General features: G+C 36.0%; 1 protein-coding gene across 2 annotated transcripts in view; it reads right to left on the reverse strand.

Moving 5' to 3' along the window:
• Positions 1-20186, reverse strand: part of LOC122183001 (protocadherin-11 X-linked-like) — a 75602-nt gene that overhangs the window by 27324 nt on the left and 28092 nt on the right. Inside the window, exon 1 of one of the 2 annotated variants that reach the window (XM_042876706.1) lies at positions 7707-7777. The exons of the other annotated variant lie outside the window; for it this stretch is intronic. The gene's annotated coding sequence lies outside the window, so the exon portion shown is untranslated. Of the gene's footprint in view, positions 1-7706; positions 7778-20186 lie in introns of those variants that run through there. 2 annotated transcript variants of the gene reach the window in all.

Raw genomic sequence — 20186 nt, forward strand, 5'->3', positions numbered from 1 at the left:
CTGCCATCTGTCCTCAATTTTTGTCTCCAATAAAAGTATATGCAAGGAATTTGGAAGCAACCATCTGCCGGGAACAGGAGCTTTTTATACCTTCTGCTTTGAGGTGGGAAACTAAGAACATGCATTTACCTTGCCTCCCAGTTTTGGGCTTACAAAGTTATATATTTGTTGACCAAATTTATTTGCTCTTGTTTTTAATAAAAGAACTTAAACTAGCAAGAAAAACTAGCAGATAGTGCAGAGTTCTTCAGGCTGAAGACTTTCCAGCAAACAAATCATAATACAGCACTCTCCAAGGAGAGAAGGTTTGATTTAGTCTTTGAAAAATAAACTGCTACTCAATTCAGTCAAATTTCTGTTTGTTACCAAAACCCATGACAAGAGTGGACAAATTCCAACATAAAATAAGGAGAAGAGCAAAACACTGAAACTTTTCAATCTAGCACTACAGCTAAAACATTTTTCCTAGCAGCAAGCATAATCTTGTAGCGGCTTCAGCTATCCAATAGCTCACCAGGCCAGCAAACAATCTCTACCTCAGATTCTTGCCATTAATCTCCAATACAGTGGGATGTATTGTGCTTTCTTTGATTAAAAAAAAAAAAACAACAAAAAACAAAAAAACCTAGAGAGAGAGAGACTGTGCAGGAAGGATTTCCCCTCTGTATTTAATGTATCTTCTGGAGAATCAATTGAAAGAAATTTAATGTAACTCTAAATCTGGTGAAGTCTACTTATACATGAGCAAAGCACTCTGAGACACCAACACCTTTAAAGTGAAACACAGGTTTGATTAGGGTTGAGTAAAAGAACATTATGTACTTTACATTCTAATTTCTGAATAACCATATTTTCTCCTTTCAAGATCATTAGCAACTGAACTAAATTTACTGAAGGACTGAAGAATGGAATGACTTATAGGTATATACAGATAAATACCTTCAGCTGACAACATTTAGAGAAAAACACTGTTTAGTTCCACGCATAGAATATGCTGCTTTGCCTAATCTTTACATCAATCTGCCTTCACAGAATGCAGGATAATCCTGAATACTATTTAAGTAAGATAACTTTCAAGAGTTCTGTCTGAATTTATTTTCATAGTTAATGAAATTTCAGATCATACCAGCTCAGTGTCTTTTTCAAATATAGCTTTATTTGCCTATTTATATTATTTTCACTGCTTGGGTTAAAGCCATTAACTTTTTCCCTCTCTTTCCTGATGTTATTCTCTACTCTCCCTGTCATAGTACAAAGTGATTTACAACTGTGGGTCAAGCTGCATTGGTTTAAGGAATTCCTAAAGCCAGTATTTATCTTCACCCTTTAGTTACTGCCTTTCAGCAGTATCACTTCCAAAGCAATTTAAATTAAAACATTTGACTTGGCAGTGAAACAGATTAGGAACACAAATTTAATTATTCCATTTCAACTCTGCAACCTGCTTTTCAGTGGGAGTAAGTAGCAGATAAAGAAAGCAACTTCTAACATTCCAAGGTGTTATCTTTCTACATCAACATGATTTAACTGCAAAGCATTTTCTGGCTTTGTGATTACACATAAGGAGCAACACGTAAGAAAAATCCAATTCTGCAAGTCCTCACTTATGAAAAAAGTCATTACCAACAACAGTTATTCAATTAACCTGAACAAGATTACAGACATGGGTGAAAACTGGATATGCAATTTACGTGGCACGGGTACTGCATTACCTGCAGTATTCAGTAGTTCAACATCAGGCATAACACAACACTAAAAACATATTCAAGAATGAAGAAACAACATACTATAAACAGCCATTCTATAAATCCATTACAATATTGCTCATTTACATATGTAAATGAGCAAGTCATCAGCAGATACTGGTTATCATTTACAGTAACACTACGGTAGCAGCATGAATTTAATGAAAGAATTGTGGTCAAACCGCACAAATATACCAAGCTAGTTAAAATAGTTCTAAGCTACGTTTGCTGTATTTGTCCCCAACTCTCTAACAAACATCACACCTGCTAAAGGAATTGCACATGTATACTCGAGCTGCAAAAGGACCTTGTTTCAGAAATCTACTTTTTGGTATACATGATTGTTTAAAAAAGAAATAAATTTACTTTGTTTTCACATAAAACAACAACAAAAACCTGTATGGGATACTGAGTTACAGATATGGAGCTGCAAGAGACTGTAATACGTAAGTCGGTTAGTCAGGAAACTGTGAAGTGGAACTTCCACTCCTTACATTACAACATATATTTTTCCCCACTGTATTTTAGGATACAAATGTTGAATCGTGCCATTAAAGCTATTTTTGTTTTGGAAGAAATATAGTAAAACACTGAAACAGGAGGGCACTATTACTGTAACCATGACATAGATAGTAATGTCACTGTGTTTGTTATTCCCATACATTTTCCTGAAAAACAAAATGGTAAAGACATGAAGTACACAACGTTAAAGAGTTAAAACTCCTAGAAAACAAAACAAAACAAAAACTGCCTGGCCTTAAGACACGAATATACACACACACACATATACATATAAAACCTCATAATTCATAATTCTTAAAGTTTTGGAGAATGTACTACATTTTAATACTTTTTACCTGTCTTTCTAATCAGTTCTAGGAACAGTTTTGGACCCTTAAGAACTGTTCTACAGTTACAGCCCTTTAAAGTGGCAAAAAAAGATTAGTCAAGTTTTCAGTTTAGACATATGATGGAACATCTTATGCCATGGGAAGAGTGTTGTTCTTTAAGCAACCTATTTATATAGTCATAGCTGTATGTTGCCTGTCATTTATGTCATAGCACTGATGGGAATACCATGGCAACAGCAATGCAAAGAGAGGAGCAGGAGGTATTTGCTATCAACCAAGCACATTTCTGAAGGACCTTTAAAAAAAAAAAATCAAAGTACTTCCAAAATTCTCAAATCTTAGAAGAAAAGGAAGGCAAAAGGAATTACAAATGGAGACAACGGAGCCACATAAAATGGGACATTAAGAGAAATTGTCAAAAGAGAGCATGTGAATGGTAACAGATGGTGGAAAAAGACATGAACTCAGAAAGACAGGCAAGATAAAAATACAAAAAGGAAAAAAAAAGGAACAGAGCAGAAAGTCAGTGACAGTACATGTGGGGAAACAGGTTCTCCTGATGACTGAAATATAGAGGCCATGCAGAGTAGTCCAACTCTGAAGCACTTTCTGTAAGCTCCAACATCTACACTTCTAAGGTGAAAAAATAACAAATAGAACTGAAAGAGGTAATGTTTAAAAACTGTTTAGCAGGAGCTAACCTTGAGCTTTCCAAGCTATTTTCCTAGCTTTTAAAAGAATTCACTGTTGTCTCTGTATGCTGAATTCTGATGGACAGGAGGGGAAAAAACAATTACTAATCTACTCTAACATCTGAGCATCTATGTTCATAAATACAGCTGTTAGGCTGTTGTTGTTTTGTTCAATACACTAAATATTCATGTCATAATCTGAATATCATTATAGCAGCCATCAAATCATACCTTGAGAAGTAATGAGAATATAAATATTACAGCTACCTCATGGAGTAAGACTTGAAGGTAGAACTAAACTCAACCTTTACACACAAGACTCTACCTGCTCCCTTCCAGTAAGGATTCCCAAAGCTTAATATAGGACTGGAATAATGGATGTTGCTGAGGAAAATCACAGATCGGTAGCAAACGCAGCAAACAGGCTGTAAAGGGAGCATTATTTCTTGATATCTAGGGTCAGATTTGATGAATAAATATGATCTGATGATACCTTGTAGCAACTACAAGTTTGAAGATAAATGCACCATAGATTGCTTTAGGAACATTACACTGAAATCCAAAACTCCTACAGTACCTAAATATCGAAAAATTATCACATTCACATTAATCACATGGACAAACTGCGTTAGTTTATCACTTGTTTTCAATATAACATTCCTTTCATTTGCTTCTAATCAACTTGGGACCCCTTAAATAGGCGCAATTAAATGGCTTTGTTAAAACAGTTTGTGCTCAAAGCACAACACCTGTAACACCAACTCTCTTTCAGGCAGTTCCATGATTATAATGCTGTTTAACTAAAGGCTGAGCAATTTGTAAGTATTCCAGTTCACAAAGGCTCCCTCTGAATAAAAAAGTTCCACGCTAGTCAGTTTTTGAATCCTGTTTGATGTTGGTATGGATTACAACTTTATTTGGTAAACCTCAGCTGCTGGATTGCTAGGAATGCTATTTTTGCCATAAGTCACCAATATAACTGATTAGGTAACACCTGCCTTCCTCATCACACATATCATGCTGTGTTTAAAAAACTCACTGATTTTTATGACAGGTAGCAGCCCTTATTTTATTTCTTATCATCTTTGATGACAAGAAAAAAATAACATAAAGCTTCAGCCTGACAAGAATTCCCCTCTTCTTTATAATGCCAAGATAATGATAAACAAACGGTAACAAACATCCTTAACTTTCTTTCATGTTCCGAACTGAAAGAGAAATTATTTTCCAGCCCTTACTATTTATCCACATAATACACTCCCCACATAATTCATTTTGTGATCATATTCAAAGAGTGAAACCTGCCTCACAGAGAAATAGACAGTTTGTTATATTCTCAGGGCTTTCCAATTCATTCCCTTATATGATTTTACTCTAAACCCGCTATGGGACTGATTTATTCTTTGATCTATCTTTTATTAGTGTGATGGTACTGACTTCAGTGAGGTTACTTTAATTTGATTCTTATCCAGTGATGAACTGGAAATTTGTCTCACCAAGCAAAATACACAGCCACTGAAGGCAACAAAAGAATTAAATGAGCATAAACCACAACTTGCTTACTGTCCTATGGACAGTTTTCACTGTTTAAAAAACAGTATTTGTCTTTTTTTCCCCCCATTTATTTTACTTTTTACCCCTCCACCCCCACCGTTATAGGAAGTTAGAAACACTCTTTCCTCGAACAAATAAAGTTGAGGAGAAAAAGGCAGATTCCTGCAGCTCCGTGAGGAAGATGCCCAGGTGTGCAAAAGAAGAAATTCTTAGATTCCTACCGAAACAGAATTCTATGTTCCTGAAACTAATCTGCAACTAAAAGCAAGAGTGCTTATTACAACTTGTCTCAAGATGCTGGAAACAGCGGGCAGAACTACAAACACAACAGGCAATAATCACGCCGCATGGACAAACTGTACTCAATCACATTGGTATCTGGCATAAATAGTTATTTCTTCTAATTGTTCCAAATGAATCCCTGTAAAGCTGTTTTACTAAAATGGTAACCACGGACCACATTTGGGAGAATGCATGTACCAACTACTCAGCAAAGACTTTTAAAATATCCTTTAATTTCAAACCTGTGAGAGTAAGAAGTACAAAGTTTATTTATATACCATCAGCATTAGGAAGCAGCTGCTCCTGATGTTAGCATCAGAAACAGTTTTGATCTAGAGCTGAACAGAAAGCTAATGGTAGAGGTCAGAAATAGTGGAAAAGATCTCCCTGATGGTAAGTATGGATAACTTTATCTTAAACATATCAGTGTCTCTATCTAAGAAAACAAATAAACGTATAAAGGTCTGAGTGCCACAACTCCCATGCCAACACATCGCTCTACAAGTTAGAGTATGTATGTATATATATTCACTAAAACTCATTTACTTGCAAAAAAACCCCAAGTTATCAATAGCATGATACACAATGTCACTGCTTTTTTTATTTGCATTTCAACACAAGAACACCTCTTCACATTAAGTGAAATCTGCATTAGAGTTGTTTCTTGAAAATCTTTTCGTGACTCAAATCTCAGACGTCTACTAAAGCAAGCAAAAGCATCATCCATGAGCCAGTAACAAAAGCACATGCTATCAGAATAAGAAATTACACAGACATGTGATTGCTGGATGTATTTCAACTTCAAGCATGTTTTGTTTATTCAAAAAGGAAAGTAAATCTGATTTTAGTCATTTGTGTCAAATCCTTCGAAATAGTGATTGTCAAGATCACCTGTTTCATACATAATGCATTCTGCCTTATTGACTTACTGCCAGTTCATAACTTTCATTATTGCATAGTAGGAAAATACACTTCACAGTATCTACAAACAATTCAAGCATTTCTAAATAAAGACAGGAATAGTGCTTACAGCTGAATGCTGTACTTTCTATTACCTACTCACAGCAAATACAACTCTGATGAGAGAGCCCAGGCACGCACATAATGACATTTCTTCATTGTAGACTAGCAGAAAACAGCCTCTTTCTTACCTCAACACCTTTCAGTTCAAGACATTGAAGTGACCTGGCTGCATTAACATAAACCTCTCAAAAGATCCACTTTTTGGATGTTTTGAGAAAACACTGTTCCAAACACTTTAGAAATAAATACACATATACATATGCCTCTTTTTCTTTTAGTAAAGAGCTGTTGTTCAAAAAGAAAAACTACTTATGTTCTGAAATTCTTGCTAAATTCAAGATATATGAAATTTTGCAACAGCTGAACCATTTCTGAAAAGAAATGAAAATGTAAATGCTCTCCTGGGCAGCAGTACTCATGTATTAAATTTCGATTAAAATCAGAGCCTAACCTTTTTTCTACAAATTACTTTTTCAATTGGTTAAACTTTCATATTTCCATCAGTTACTCTCTCATGATACATTCCCAAAAGCATAAGCTTCCTGTGAAGTCACTCTCAGATTTTTTAATGTGTTCTTAGAGTATTCCCACAAGCCAAAAAGGAAAAGACTGCTGAACTTTCTACATATTGCCTGCTCAGCAAGTAATCAGTGCGCTACCATGATGGAAGACCAGTATACTGCATTAAGAAAGCATTCATAAAATAAATTGTAATATTTGTTTATTCCAGTCTCCCATCAAACTGTCTAAAAATGGACACTTCCATTTCTGATGCTGATAGGCTCAGGAATGACCACATTCCAACATACAATCTTCATATATTTACACAGTCTTCATTAAAATAATTCATTACTCAAAATTATAATTAACAAGTAACTAAGAATCGAAAACCTTCTGCTTATTTTCTTATTTCCCAGTAAAACAGAAGAAAATAGTTTAGGTAGTTTTAAATTCACTTGAAATGAACTTCACAAGAAGCAAAGTGGCTCCTATGCAACCACTGCCTTTAAGCAGAAGTTTACATAATACAGAAAGAAAGCAAACTTTAATGTTGCCTCAGATCCTGCAGAATCACTTCGGTCACAAGAACACATTCCTCACTGACTGGCCGCACAGCTACCAGTTCTCATAGGGGATTTTTTGGTCCTTTTTACAGATTGCTTAAATGGAAATGAGATTCAAACTAGAAAGTACCGGTCAAGAGTTGAAAACACAAAGGAGGTTTTCCATAGTTCAGTGTATAATTCTCACCAATTAACAGCCAAATCAGCATTTTTGTCCGAATCTGCCATGCGGATACAGCACAAAAGAATAAATATTTATAAATAATAAAAGTAAACATAAGCCTAGAAGCTGTAAGAATACCAGGCACAAATTGCACAGCGGAAGAAACAGACTCTGAAGTTACGGATGGGCACAGCAGCTTGTTCACTACTTCCCCAGCAGCAATAAAACATGGCAGGGCAAAAAGCAGAAGATTCAGAGAGAACACGTGAGCACGGGTTCTGCAAGGATAAACCAACCGCCTGCTGATAAGAACCTAAGTCAGAACCACGGACCTTTGTTAGGCAGGCGCTCCTCACTCGCCGTCCAGGTCGGCTCCTTCCCGCCCTGAACTCAGCGGGCTCCGCGCTCACCGCTCCGCCAGGCTGAGGGTGGGCAGCGGCGTCACGGGAACAGCCGCCAGAGCACCCGCCTTCGAGAACGTTCGCCGAGGGCCCCAAGCTTGGTGCTGCGCGCCGCACCTGGCGGCCGAGCCGGCCCGCTCCGCCCCGTCACTGCCTGCTGAGAGCGTGGGAGTAAAGTAGGTACGAGTACAGCAGCGCTAATGTAAAACACTGAGGCACCGCTTGCCTGCAGTGGAGCAAAGCTGTTCGGTTGAACTGGTGCATGTTTGTGCACCATTTTTTGCACACAGCTGATGAAGAAAGCTAGGCTAGAGGGCTTCGAAAGTTGTTACATGAATAAGTGTTTACGCTGTGGCCCTCTACGCATTCTGGCCCAAGTAGCCTGAGTTCCATAGCATCCACGGAGTAAATTGTTCTGTGCTCCCTTTCCCAGAGCTCCTTCAGCACGATAGTTTTGGTGCGGATTTTCAAGACATAATCTCCATGTTTAGAGTCTGTGAAGCACTTTGGGGATCTTTCAAGATGAGAGGTGCTAAATGCACAGAAGGGGTCAGCGATAGCGGCTGCAGCGCTGTGCAGTTTGAGAAAAACCTATGAGGAGAAAATGAACCACCCTTCTCCTAATAACTGCAGAAAATAAAAGTATCTAAAAGGAAATGAAAAGCTGCTTGTAATGAGAGTGTCTGAGTTTGAGCTGAGTTTGTTAGAGTGTACAGGATTAAGGTCAAGCCTCACGTATTCCTATCTTACATTATCAACAACACACATTTGTCTTATGCTCTTCCACCAATCACATTAAATAATGCCATTACTTCCATCTGGCACAACTGTTTGTAGCTATTTGTTCTTCCTGGTCTAAGGAGGAATTCTCTTCTTGCTGTACCCTTGTACCATACAGCAACCTTTACTTAAACACGTTGATTCCACAACTGTAATCAAAGCCAGCAGTAACTGTAATGGCTATTTTATACTCCAATTGCTGCAAAATTGTGTTTTCTTAATGTTTGATGTAGCTTTTAATCAGAAAAGGCATTGGAAAATATGCAGGAATTGCAACAAAGTTTTGTTTAATACTTCATATATTAACAGTGTAGGACTGAACTGTTAATGACTCAGTATTACCATATGCATGACTAATAAAGATATGCCAACTTTTGACAGGTGAATTAGTATAAATTTTTGAGAATTGTTTCTTTTATTAGTAAAATGTATAATGCATTTTTGTTACATAACAAAAAAAGTCTAAAATTATGTAGTTTCTATAGATACAATTAAAAAATATTTTCCCGTTATTAAAGTAAAAATTAAAAAAAAGCAAACACCATTATAATCCTCTCACTCTCCTGGGAAAATACTTTCTAGTGCATAGCTCCTCTCAACCTGACAGAGACCCAAACTGCTCTAGAGATTGCAGACACACGGATTGCTTCTCAAAGCACTGAAATTCTGTGCCAGGAGCACTAGAGTAAAGTGGTTCTGGAAAGGGGATTGAAAACTAGATTATCCAGTGGAAGTGGCAGAGTGTAGCACTTTAGACATGGAAGAAGGCAGATGCCAAAAACACTTGGACTACTTGTCCTAAAAATACTCAGGAAAAAGTCACAGGATGGAACATTATTATAAAAATACCTATAAAATCTGTCGTAGTAATTTGATGTGCTGGGCTTGATTCCCTATTTTAAGTTTTCTTTTAACCTGTATAGTCAATGTGCTATAAAAAGTGGCAGAGAGTTTCCTGTTGATTCAGATTTCCTAAATCGATTCAAATCCACTGAAATCAGCGGCTTCTTCTGCAAGATTTACAAAATGTGCCAGAACTGTAGCTTTGGAAATGGAATGGATTATCTTAAATGTAATGTGAGAGAGCCCACACATCTCAGCAACAGAACTTTATGAAATATTTACATATTGTTATGCATCTGCATTGAATACTTCATTTTACATTCTAATACAAATGTTAGGCCAGATCTGAACAAGCTATACATTCAACTATAACCTGCCATGGTAAACCAGATGCTTAACAAAGTCTCAAAAAAAATTATATAAATAAATAAAAAATAGAGGTTTTGCCAAGTTCTGTAAGTTTTTGAAGACACTGAGGCTCCTTCCTATGAAATTGTACTGAAGCAATGGAAATTGCATTTTGTCACTCCCTTCTTACTGAGAATTGTCAACAATTACAATGAAATAAAAGTTTTTTGAATGTGTACAAAGATTTCCTGTGTACAAATACACATGTTCATTGGCTCGGTGTCGCCAATCTACTACCAATGATCACAGAATCACAGAATTTAGACACAAGTGATGGTCATGCCAGTGCTCCACAAACACGTGTGAAAAAGCTGGTTCTGCATATAAACAAAGTTACTTCAACCCTTGAATAAAGCTTATTTTTTGAATGTGTAAAAAACAAACAAACAAACAAACAAACCCAAAACCCCCGAAAACACATACTGGCCAATTAGCTGAAGCAATCACAACACATAAGATCTTCAAATAACATGGGATTGTATTAAATGCTGGTATCATTAGTAAGTTTCATCCTGCTTCTCATTATGATAACACGCACTGTTTCACAAAAAATGACCAAATACTTTTCAGTTATTTCTGGAGATTAGATGTTTTTATTAGAGTTGTAATATCGATGTCATGAAAACACAGCAGATACATTATTCCTTTTCATCAGCTAATTATGCCTCCAAATCTAAGACCTACCAAGAAAACTGATGTTTTTCTTCATACTGAGAAGCTGTTGTGAATGACTTAAGTAAGATCAACACAAATGACGTAAGGACATAATTATATGTTGCTTCACAAGGGATAAGAACAATGCCAAGATTTACTGCTCCATCAATTTGTGGTGATGGAATTAGAAATATTGATTTGTGATTAAGTTAGTAGAGAAAATCATATTTTAAATCTTTAACCCCAACAGTGCTTATGTAACTGTCAGTCAGATCTCCTAATGACTTCCAGCAAAATTACAGGTGCTCAGAATTTTCAAAATTCAAACCCAGAGTGTTTAGTAAAGAAAATTTGCTGTTATGTTACCAAAATCTATCAGGGTTACAATGTTGTATCAGCTTTGATATGTATTAAATGCACTACAGCAAATTTCCCAGAGAGGAGTTCAGCTACAGGGATTGCAAGTATTATGGTATTATTGTATTTAAAAGTAGCCACAGTTTCTGTAACAACATAATTATTAGGACTAAAACATCAGATGGCTTAACAAGACTGCTGGAATACTTTGCTGGAATTTAATGACTTTAGTCCCATTTACCCAGCAAAGTATTACGATGTATTTTGAACATTCTCAAAGCTGAGACTATTAAAAAGAGTGATGTATTGTCTTACATCTCCATGGGATGTGCAGCCCTATTTGTCCAACACAACTCTGCTGTATTTTACATGACTCTGCACGTGACACCTATTTTCTCGTAACTAGAGGTGATGGTTTCCTAGAGGCAGCGTAACGTCTCACAGTGATGTGTTTCTATGCATCAGTAGAAGTATGCATATCATCTATTTGCTGACTACTGCCAACACAGCATTAGTGAGGAGATTTATTTATTTATTTGGTTGTATGCCACATATCACTTTTTTTTTTTTCTTTTTCTGACAGCTTGAGGAGATATATTATCCCTCAGTGCACAGTGGATGAATGCTGCATTGTTTCAAATGGAAAATCATTCTCTGTAATCCAAGGAATACTGCCAAGTCTGATTTTTTCAAATCAGTTCAAGAGGTTTATGTTCAGACTTGGCTGGAATACGGAGGCATACAATTTTTGATCAAATCACACAAATACAAATACTTGTAGTTCTGCTGTCAGCATGCAATGCTTTCTTGTTACAGAAGAAATGAGAACTCTTCATGAAACATAACGTGTCAAGCATGTTTTACCAAAGATTTGCTGATGTGTTCTACTTTTACTCTGATTAATACAAAAATCACCTTGAAATCCACTTATTTTGTCCTAGAAAAATACATTCAGTCACCAGAATTGTTTAAATTCATATGATTTCAAGAAGATTTCAGGAGAAAAATGAAACAAGTAACTATGCTGCTCACACGGTTTCCTTTCTTATACTATTAGACATCAGTGCATGGGCTGTCTGTTATTTGTTAGTTTTATCACAGAGACATTACGAGAATGCCGTTAGAAAAAAATATGATGAATTTCCAAGCTGATGACCAAAATAGTGCTGTCTGGAATGCAGATTATGCTCAGATGTATGCTTTTAACATGCTCTCTGGAAAACAGTAAGAGCTTTGCAATCTCCTTGACTACTAATAACTTAGAATTCCATCAGAGATAGATAAAAAAATCATTAGAAAAACAGCTATTTCATTAATCTTGTATTTGACTTGAAAAGAAAGATATGAATAAATATACTGAAATAAAATTGTAGTTAAGTTTTTCACCATTCAGTTGAGCAATGCAGCTATTTTTGTTTATCGGTAGCTTGTCACCAAAACGTTTATTTCATAAAATTTTAAATAAAGAAAAATATACCATTTGTTGTTTAATTTTAAAATGCCCAAAAGCTGGCCATTTCAAGTCAGTATCTTTACTGATACTAGTGAGAGTCACCACATATGAAAATGTTAAAATTGCTTAAGAGTTGATCACATTTTATTCCAGCACAGGACTCGGGTTGCAAGAGTTAAGGAGTACTGGTAACTTCTTTCCTTCAGTTGCTGAAATATATATATACATATATATGTATAAAGGTGATGTGAGATGTTGCACTGTGTACTCTGTTTAATTTTCTTTTGTTGTTGTTGATGTTGTTTCGTACACCGCTACTTTGGCATCAGATAGAGTATATGTGAACAACTGTTAGTTTTTACATCTGCTCTTCAGAAATCATAAATAATACTGACCCTTTTTAAGTTTCTGAGCATAATTAAGTAACCCAAGCAGGTTCCTAAGACAAATGTTACCACTACGTTGTGTTTTCCACAGGAGAAGCAAGAGCTTTTGCTTTGAGAATAAACACATCAGTATCATTTCTGTTTGTGGGCAACTTCAACCTTTTGTGGTAGTAGGGAGGAAAAAAGTGACATGTAGGTGATGTCTCAGTGATGTCAGCACTGGTAAGACACTGCAGGGCGAGAGAAGAATATTTTCAATGCAAATATGAATGACATACAGAAATGAACTAAATATTAATTATCTGCAAGAGAAGAGCAAAATAAACATGCACTAAGTTGTGTTTAGGCAGGTTGTACTGTCAAAAGATTCTCATCATACATTACTTTGCATATGATAGTTTAAATGCAACATCCTCCCTTGGAAATGAAAGATGCATTTTTATTTATTCATTTTCATCCAGAGCTTTTGCAAATTGTCTTTGTGTAGGTCTATATTATTATGTTTTAGCAAGCAGGCCACCTAGTGCCTAACAATAACAAGTACTCTATAATGATCTTAAAGTTCTACAAGAACAGTTTGCTTGTTTGACTGGATTTCAAAATAATTATCCTGTTACAAATCTGCAAAAATAGGAGATTTTTTTTCTGTGGAGTGGGATTTTGACAATTTCCTGTAAAGTTTTTGAATATGAGATACCCAGCTTTTTCTTGTTAAGAAAAAAGTTACTTTTCTTTAAAAGCTTCTTTTGTAAGTAATTAAACTGCTTGTATGGTTTCTACATTTTTCTGAAAAAATAAATGCCAGTCTTTTTCTGCAACTTGGATTTTCTAATAGTCCCAGACAGGTAAATTCTCATTTCATCTAGTAGATTGAAGAACAGTGTAGGTTTTTAATAGTGTGAATTTGGTATATCTGATATTACCATTGCAAGGGCTATTTCCTCTTAATTTCATTTGTGTCTGTATTTTAGAGTTCAGTTGAGCTTCTTCTAAAATAGTTGGCAAGGTTTCTGTAAACATCAAGAGATACAGTGCTTATTAAGCTTTCCATTTCATCTTGGTGATATACTGCTTTCTTGTACATTGGAGTGAAAATTTAATCATCTCAAGAAGCCAATAGTCCCTCAAAGTAAAAAAGACTACTCCATTTCTCTACTCAATTATAAATTACCCTTTGTGCTTTCCTTGGTACAGTGAGACTTGTGGTAAGGCTATGTTCAAAGTTATAAGAAAATACTGAACCTGAAAATACTGTTACCTTATTATTCAAATTCTATCAACTAATTTTCAAATGCTCTCATTGGATATGTCAGTGTGAAAGTCAGTGAAACCGGAAATGATTTAATCAGAATCAGCCCCCCTAAGCTTTAGCAGGACTCAGGTTCCCACGGCACTGGGAAATACATACCAGTGCTGGATAGCTCATCCAGTGCTCTTGAAGTTCAGGTCAAGTACTGTTTCAAAATCATATTCACTTTGGAAGCATAATACTCTGAATCTTCTCTTTCTGGTTCAATTTGTAAACTTACTTCAGGCATATCTTTGTGTATATATGTGTATGTGTGTGTGGGCTCAAGAAGCTGACAAATTTTACTTTTTCCAGTCTTGAGCAATCAACTGTGGAGCTGAATCCAGGAAGTGAAACTATCAGTAATGGTTGCAGGGATGGCTGCGCTATCAATGCAGCCCATCCTTTTCTGCCTAGCAGTTTTCCTTCCTTAAGAGTGACAACTGTTAAAGAACTTCCTTGATTTAACTATATATGTCTGAAGTAGAGGACCTGTGACTGTGTTGTCGCTGTGACATCCCTTGGGTGATGGGTTCTCTCATTTATCGGAGTGCTTGTGCACACTGACAAGTACGATGCCTGCCCAAAATGACAATACTACATAGTACAACTGTATCCAGCCTCCTAGATTGCTGCATGCACCAGAACAGTCTGCTAACTCAGGCTTTTTCACCAGTGGCCTTTCCCTGGAAATCTTAAGCTTTTTTCTTTCTTTCTTTCTTTCTTTTTCTGATAGGGAGGGAAGGGTCTTCAAGAGAGTCAAGTCATGCATAACAAGGCTTGTCCTATTACCAGGCTAATCTATAAGGCTCAGTCTTTATTCTTTCTATCCTCAGCATAAGACCAGATTAGAAATAGCAACAAAAGGTTTTGGTTTTCTGATGAGTTAAGTAAGCTGGAGGGAGAATAGAACGGGCAGTTGTAGTTTCAACATTGGCATCTGGTCTAAGCTTAAGTATTGTATGCTGCTGCAAGCAGTGCAGAAGTGACAGCATATCTATGTATCAAATCTAGTCCAGGAGGAGAAACACTGGTGTTGTTTGCAAAGTGGTTAATTATTTATAATTCTTCTATTTGAGGAAACGGCCAATAGTATTAGCCACGCAAGCCTCTGTACACTAATGTAATTAGTCTTATGCATTTTAAGACCAGATAGAATGGTATTAGAGAGAATGGAGGACTATTTTAATTGGATGATGGCAAAATCCCTCTAAGTACTATGGCTGCCTCCTGTATTCAAAATCCTCTAACAAGTTAACAGATTCCAATTGTTTTCTGAAGTAACAGTATTTCTATCTAAATTATATTAAATGTGTCAGCTCATTTCTCAAGTAAAAAATGATAAAAGCATATTCAACTTCTGCAAAGCTGATCACTTTAAGGAAAAAAATAAGATAATTAAAAGCTGTTACAACTGACAATACAACACTGCAGCTTTAAACTTCTCCACTAATTACAGCTGGTAACTTTTAATAGTAGCAGTGAGTCAGATTTGACATTACAATAGAGTCCTAGCCTCTTCCTGGGGAGAAAGACTCTTGGAAAATACAATTGCAAGGTGAATATACCTAGCCAGGACCACTGCAAGTTTTGAAAAAACAGCAACCACTTTCATTTCTACTCTTTCTGAGAAATCTAGATTAGTTCCCCTTTGAATGCAGTCTTTAACTAGGTTGAATGTTACAAGGGGGAGCTGATACTCTGACAATATTGAGGGCTCCTCAAGAAGACCTTCTTCTATGGGGAATTTCTGAGGCAAGAATTGTGCTGATAAATAGCTTTATACCGTTCCTCTTCTTTTTAAGTATTTGCATGACAAGACACAGGAAAAGCATTCTGAAGCAAACTATGCTTCTTGATCTAGTATTAATTAACCTTTTCTTAGTTTAGTATTGAACTTCTACAGAAGCCAGAAAAATTCTGAAACTGCTATAGCTTAAAAACAGTGGATGTTTTTTCCTCCAAGAATAGAGTCCATAGTGTCTTTAACAGAGATTAAAGGAGGAGCAAAAATGAAAATTAAAGCCAGGTAGGCTTTTACTGAGCTGTATAACAGGAGTTGTTCCCTGGTCTCTCAGTCGGCCAAGCTGAAGATTGGGCCAGTATGTTTCTTCATAAAGCTTGTGAAATTGGTATTTCTTTCTAAAGAAGCAGAATACAGAAGTGAAAAGGTCTGAATTCCTCACCACCACAAACTGATGAAGACTCTCATGATGGTCATTTTGTCTTTTTTTAAATTAATCGTAGATTTAAAATCTTAAGGCTACACATCTCCATATTTCTAAGGACACTTACTGACCGTCGTGTGAAATTAGAGGAGTGTGTTTTAGGAGCATGTATGATAGTCATTAATCCAAAGTTCTTTTTAAACCAAATCACTTCTAGTGATTTTTATCTGTCACTGGGAATTTGCTTGCATGAAGTAGTTCTATCAGATTGGATTGGTAGTTCAATGCACAGAAATCGGAAGATATCTTAAGAAAATATTATTCCCTGGTTCTACTATGCTTAAATGAATGCCAAAGTCATTTTATGATCAATGCAGTGGAAAAACAAAACAAAACAAAAGTCAGTGTTTTAGGCTTGCCAAATTAATGGATAATTCTTTGTAGGCTTTATGCCTTATTGTGTCTGTTTCTCAGATCAAGAAAATTCTCTTACTGAGGAAATTTTTCAGCCTAAAGATAAAAGCCAACATACATGTATGGAAGAACTATTTCTCCAGGCTTTGATTTACTGCAAATCTAAAAATAAAAAAGAGCATAGACACATAATAGCTGGGTTTTCAATGTCAAAAGCATGTTCTTATTTGTGGTATTGCATAATTCCCAAAGAGTCTATTTTGAAAGGGTGAAAGAAACAGTGAGGAAAAAATGAAGTGTTGACTTACCGTTCCTTAACAGAGATCTTCCTTAAGATCCACCTACTTGTAAATTTCACACTTCTGTCACTATACAGCTAGTAAGACTGATGAGCCACCATCCTGTTCATACAGTAGGACATCAAGACATCAGTTAGGTATCCCATGGCATTCAGGGATCCACAGCAAGGCAGATTTTGTGCAGCTGTCTTGCAACATTCCTGCTTACTTAATAATTATTTCAAAAGATATGGACACTGTGGAGTGAACTATGTAGAGCAATTAAAATGGACCCATATGTTGTTGCTATCTGCTATGAAATGTTCAGAGAACTTAAATGCAAGGAATGTGAAACCATTTTAAGGCTATGCTTGTCTGAATATAACCTGTGTAGCCTTGCTTATCTCACTGTCTTATCAGGCAATATTTAACTATCTTGATTGTATGACATTCACTCTGAAGTGATCATGGGAAGGAAAAACATTCTTAGTATAATTTCAGGTCTCATCTGGTTTTAAAAGTAATTAAAGAGAAGGATTTCCTTCCATTTAAAGTGTCCCCAGAGTAGAATTTAGTGGAAAAAACTTCGAAGAGCAAATGAGGAAAGTTCTAAAATAAAAATACTCAAGGGATCGTATCTCAGACACAAATATTTTTTTTAAACTTACAGGTGCTCATAATTACTTGTAAGGCAGAAAACTAATTACAGTAGTCTTTAGGGAGTTTAAACATGGTAAATACTGAGTTAAATAAGCCTAAGTTTTTGAAAGTTATTTGTATACATTTCTTATTCAGTTGTCACTGGTATGTAAATGTGTTTTTTTTTTCCATTTCATTTTTAAAAACAAATATATTTTTATGTTACAAAAGGACAGTAATTATGAGAAATAGACCTCAGTTCTTCTAAATTGCCTGCTTTTCAGTGTTTAAAAAACTCTTCTTCTTATGAACAGAGAATATCTCTGTGCTTCTTAAATGAATCTGTGAAATCTTGTTTTTATCAGCTACAAAAGCTGGTATATCCTATGTTATCAGTATATATTTAAGCCACGGCAGAACTTTTTTTCTTTAATGTGAGTTAGTGTGTTCTTATACTGAGATAAATAATAATTAATGAAATATTTTTCTGATATAACTATGTAAAATTGCCATTATACTAGAACACAACATATGATGAAAAAAAAAAAAAAAGACTGGCTTAAAAGACTGAAGTTAAACATTGAGAACAACAACAACAAAAAATTTAATAAGGATTCTACATATATCCAAGCTACTGTTGTCTTTTATATGCAATGTATTTAATTGTTGTTGAGACAGAAATTACCACAACCCCAAGGAAAATGTGCATAAGCTACAAGCCATATGTTTGTCTCTTTAGCTATGTTGGCAAAATACAGAGCAGAGAAGCAAGACATCAGTTTTATTGTATATTCCATTTCTAGTGGATTACTACAGCACGTCTGAATTCATCAATAAGTTGTAGAATTAATCAGAATAAATTAGAATTAAGTATACTTTTTGTTCAGTAAACTATGACTTCTCAGTACTGTAGTGTATCACATATGGTTTCTAGTTGCATGTCAGTCAGACAGGATGCTAGGAGCTTTTAATAACTCCTTTTGTACTGACATTAGTAAAACAGAAATTAAAATAAATACATTACAGAAAAGTATGGCCCACTTCTTTCAACTTCCTACTTGACTTTTAAATGAAAGTATTTTAAATAACGCGAACGAAAGCCCACCTTATAAAGCTAATGTTACACAGATGTAATTAATTTCAAAGAGCAGTACAGCCCTGTACTATATTCTTCTGATGTGTATTGATGTTCCATTGACTTGGGTAAGATTCCCATTGGTGTTGTTCAGTTGGAGTCAATGCTGATTTTGGTGTGCTGAGTGAGAGATTCACTGTTACAGCATTCCAGGTCTTTGACATAAACCATCTCTAATATTTTGGCATTATAAATATTATTCTCTAAATGCTAGATTTGATGACACTGGATAACTCTACTTTCCTGGGCCCAGTATATGTGTCACATAGTTTTAAAACACAGCACCTATGTGAAATCCTGTAAGTGAACAGTCACAGATCTTTTTGGTTATCAAATTTTTTTTGGTGCAGCTAAGAAATTGGTTAGCTCTATCTCTAATATTTTTGGGTTATGCACTTACCACTTACATCTAGATTCATTTGAATTTGTAACAAATTGTCTCTTTATTAAATCCAGGAAGATCCCCTTGACAAATCCTTATGTGGTCAAGTGGTAGTTAATTAGCAGACAATAGCTACACCTTTCTGAATTTGGTAAAGGTGTGGCTAGTAACACAAGAATGTTAATTAAAAGACAGATTACTGCATGTTCTTTGATTGATTTGATGTTCTCAGTTTCTCTGAAAAGTTAACCTTTTTTCCATTTTTCTTTTGTAAGTAAGGTCACTCTGACTTTTAAAATACACTACTTCAGCAATGGTGGTTAAGCAGAAGGATCATATCCAGCTCTTCTACAGTGTGGACAGCTGACCTTCTTAGAACTAGGTTCACTAAATACGTGAGTTGCTCTTTCAAAAGATGGATGTATTATTGGGCTTGTGCTTAGCCCATGAGGAAATAATGTAAGAATATTGCCACAGAATCATAGAATTGTAGAACCATTTGAATTGGAACAGAACCCTAAAGGTCATCTAGTTCAACTTCCCTGCAATGATCAGATTGCTCAGGCCCCATCCAGCTTGAATGTCTCCAGCAATGGGGCATCCACCACCTCTCCAGACAGACCCGTTCCAATGCCTCGCCATTCTGTAACAAACTTTTTCCTTATCTCCAATCCAAATCTCCCTCTTTTAGTTTGAAACCATTTCCCCTTGTCCTATCACAACAGATCATGTGAGAGTCTGTCCCCTTCTTCCTTATATTCCCTCTTTATATTCTGACTCTTCAGTGTATTTGTGGCTGAACCAGAGACCATGGCACAGAATTATCAGACACAGCAGGTGGACAAACAAGGCCAGGGATGCTACATTCAGTGGGAACTGTTCTATAGTGCCATTGAAATCACATTACCTTGTCAACATTCAGTTAAGGCATGGAGGTCAAAGGAAGACAAGTAGTGTAGTATAGACACTGGACTTAAAAGTGGCAGACTTCAGCTTAGGTGGGAAGCTCTTTCAGGTGGGTGAGATCCTGTGTGAGGCAGCTCTGAAAAGAAGAGGGTCTCAAGAGAGCTGGCAGACTTCTAAGGGCAACCTGCAAGAAGAAGAACGCTCCATTCTAATAAGCCAGGAAAATGAGCAGACACAGCAGGAGACATGCTTGGTTTCAGAGGGAATACATGTCTGAACTCCAGTACAAAAATGACATACACAGGATATGAAAGTGGAGA

This window comes from Lagopus leucura, unplaced genomic scaffold (genome assembly GCF_019238085.1).
Source record: "Lagopus leucura isolate 7727_CA_CO unplaced genomic scaffold, USGS_WTPT01 Super-Scaffold_100016, whole genome shotgun sequence".
In the NCBI taxonomy this organism is placed as follows: domain Eukaryota; kingdom Metazoa; phylum Chordata; class Aves; order Galliformes; family Phasianidae; genus Lagopus; species Lagopus leucura.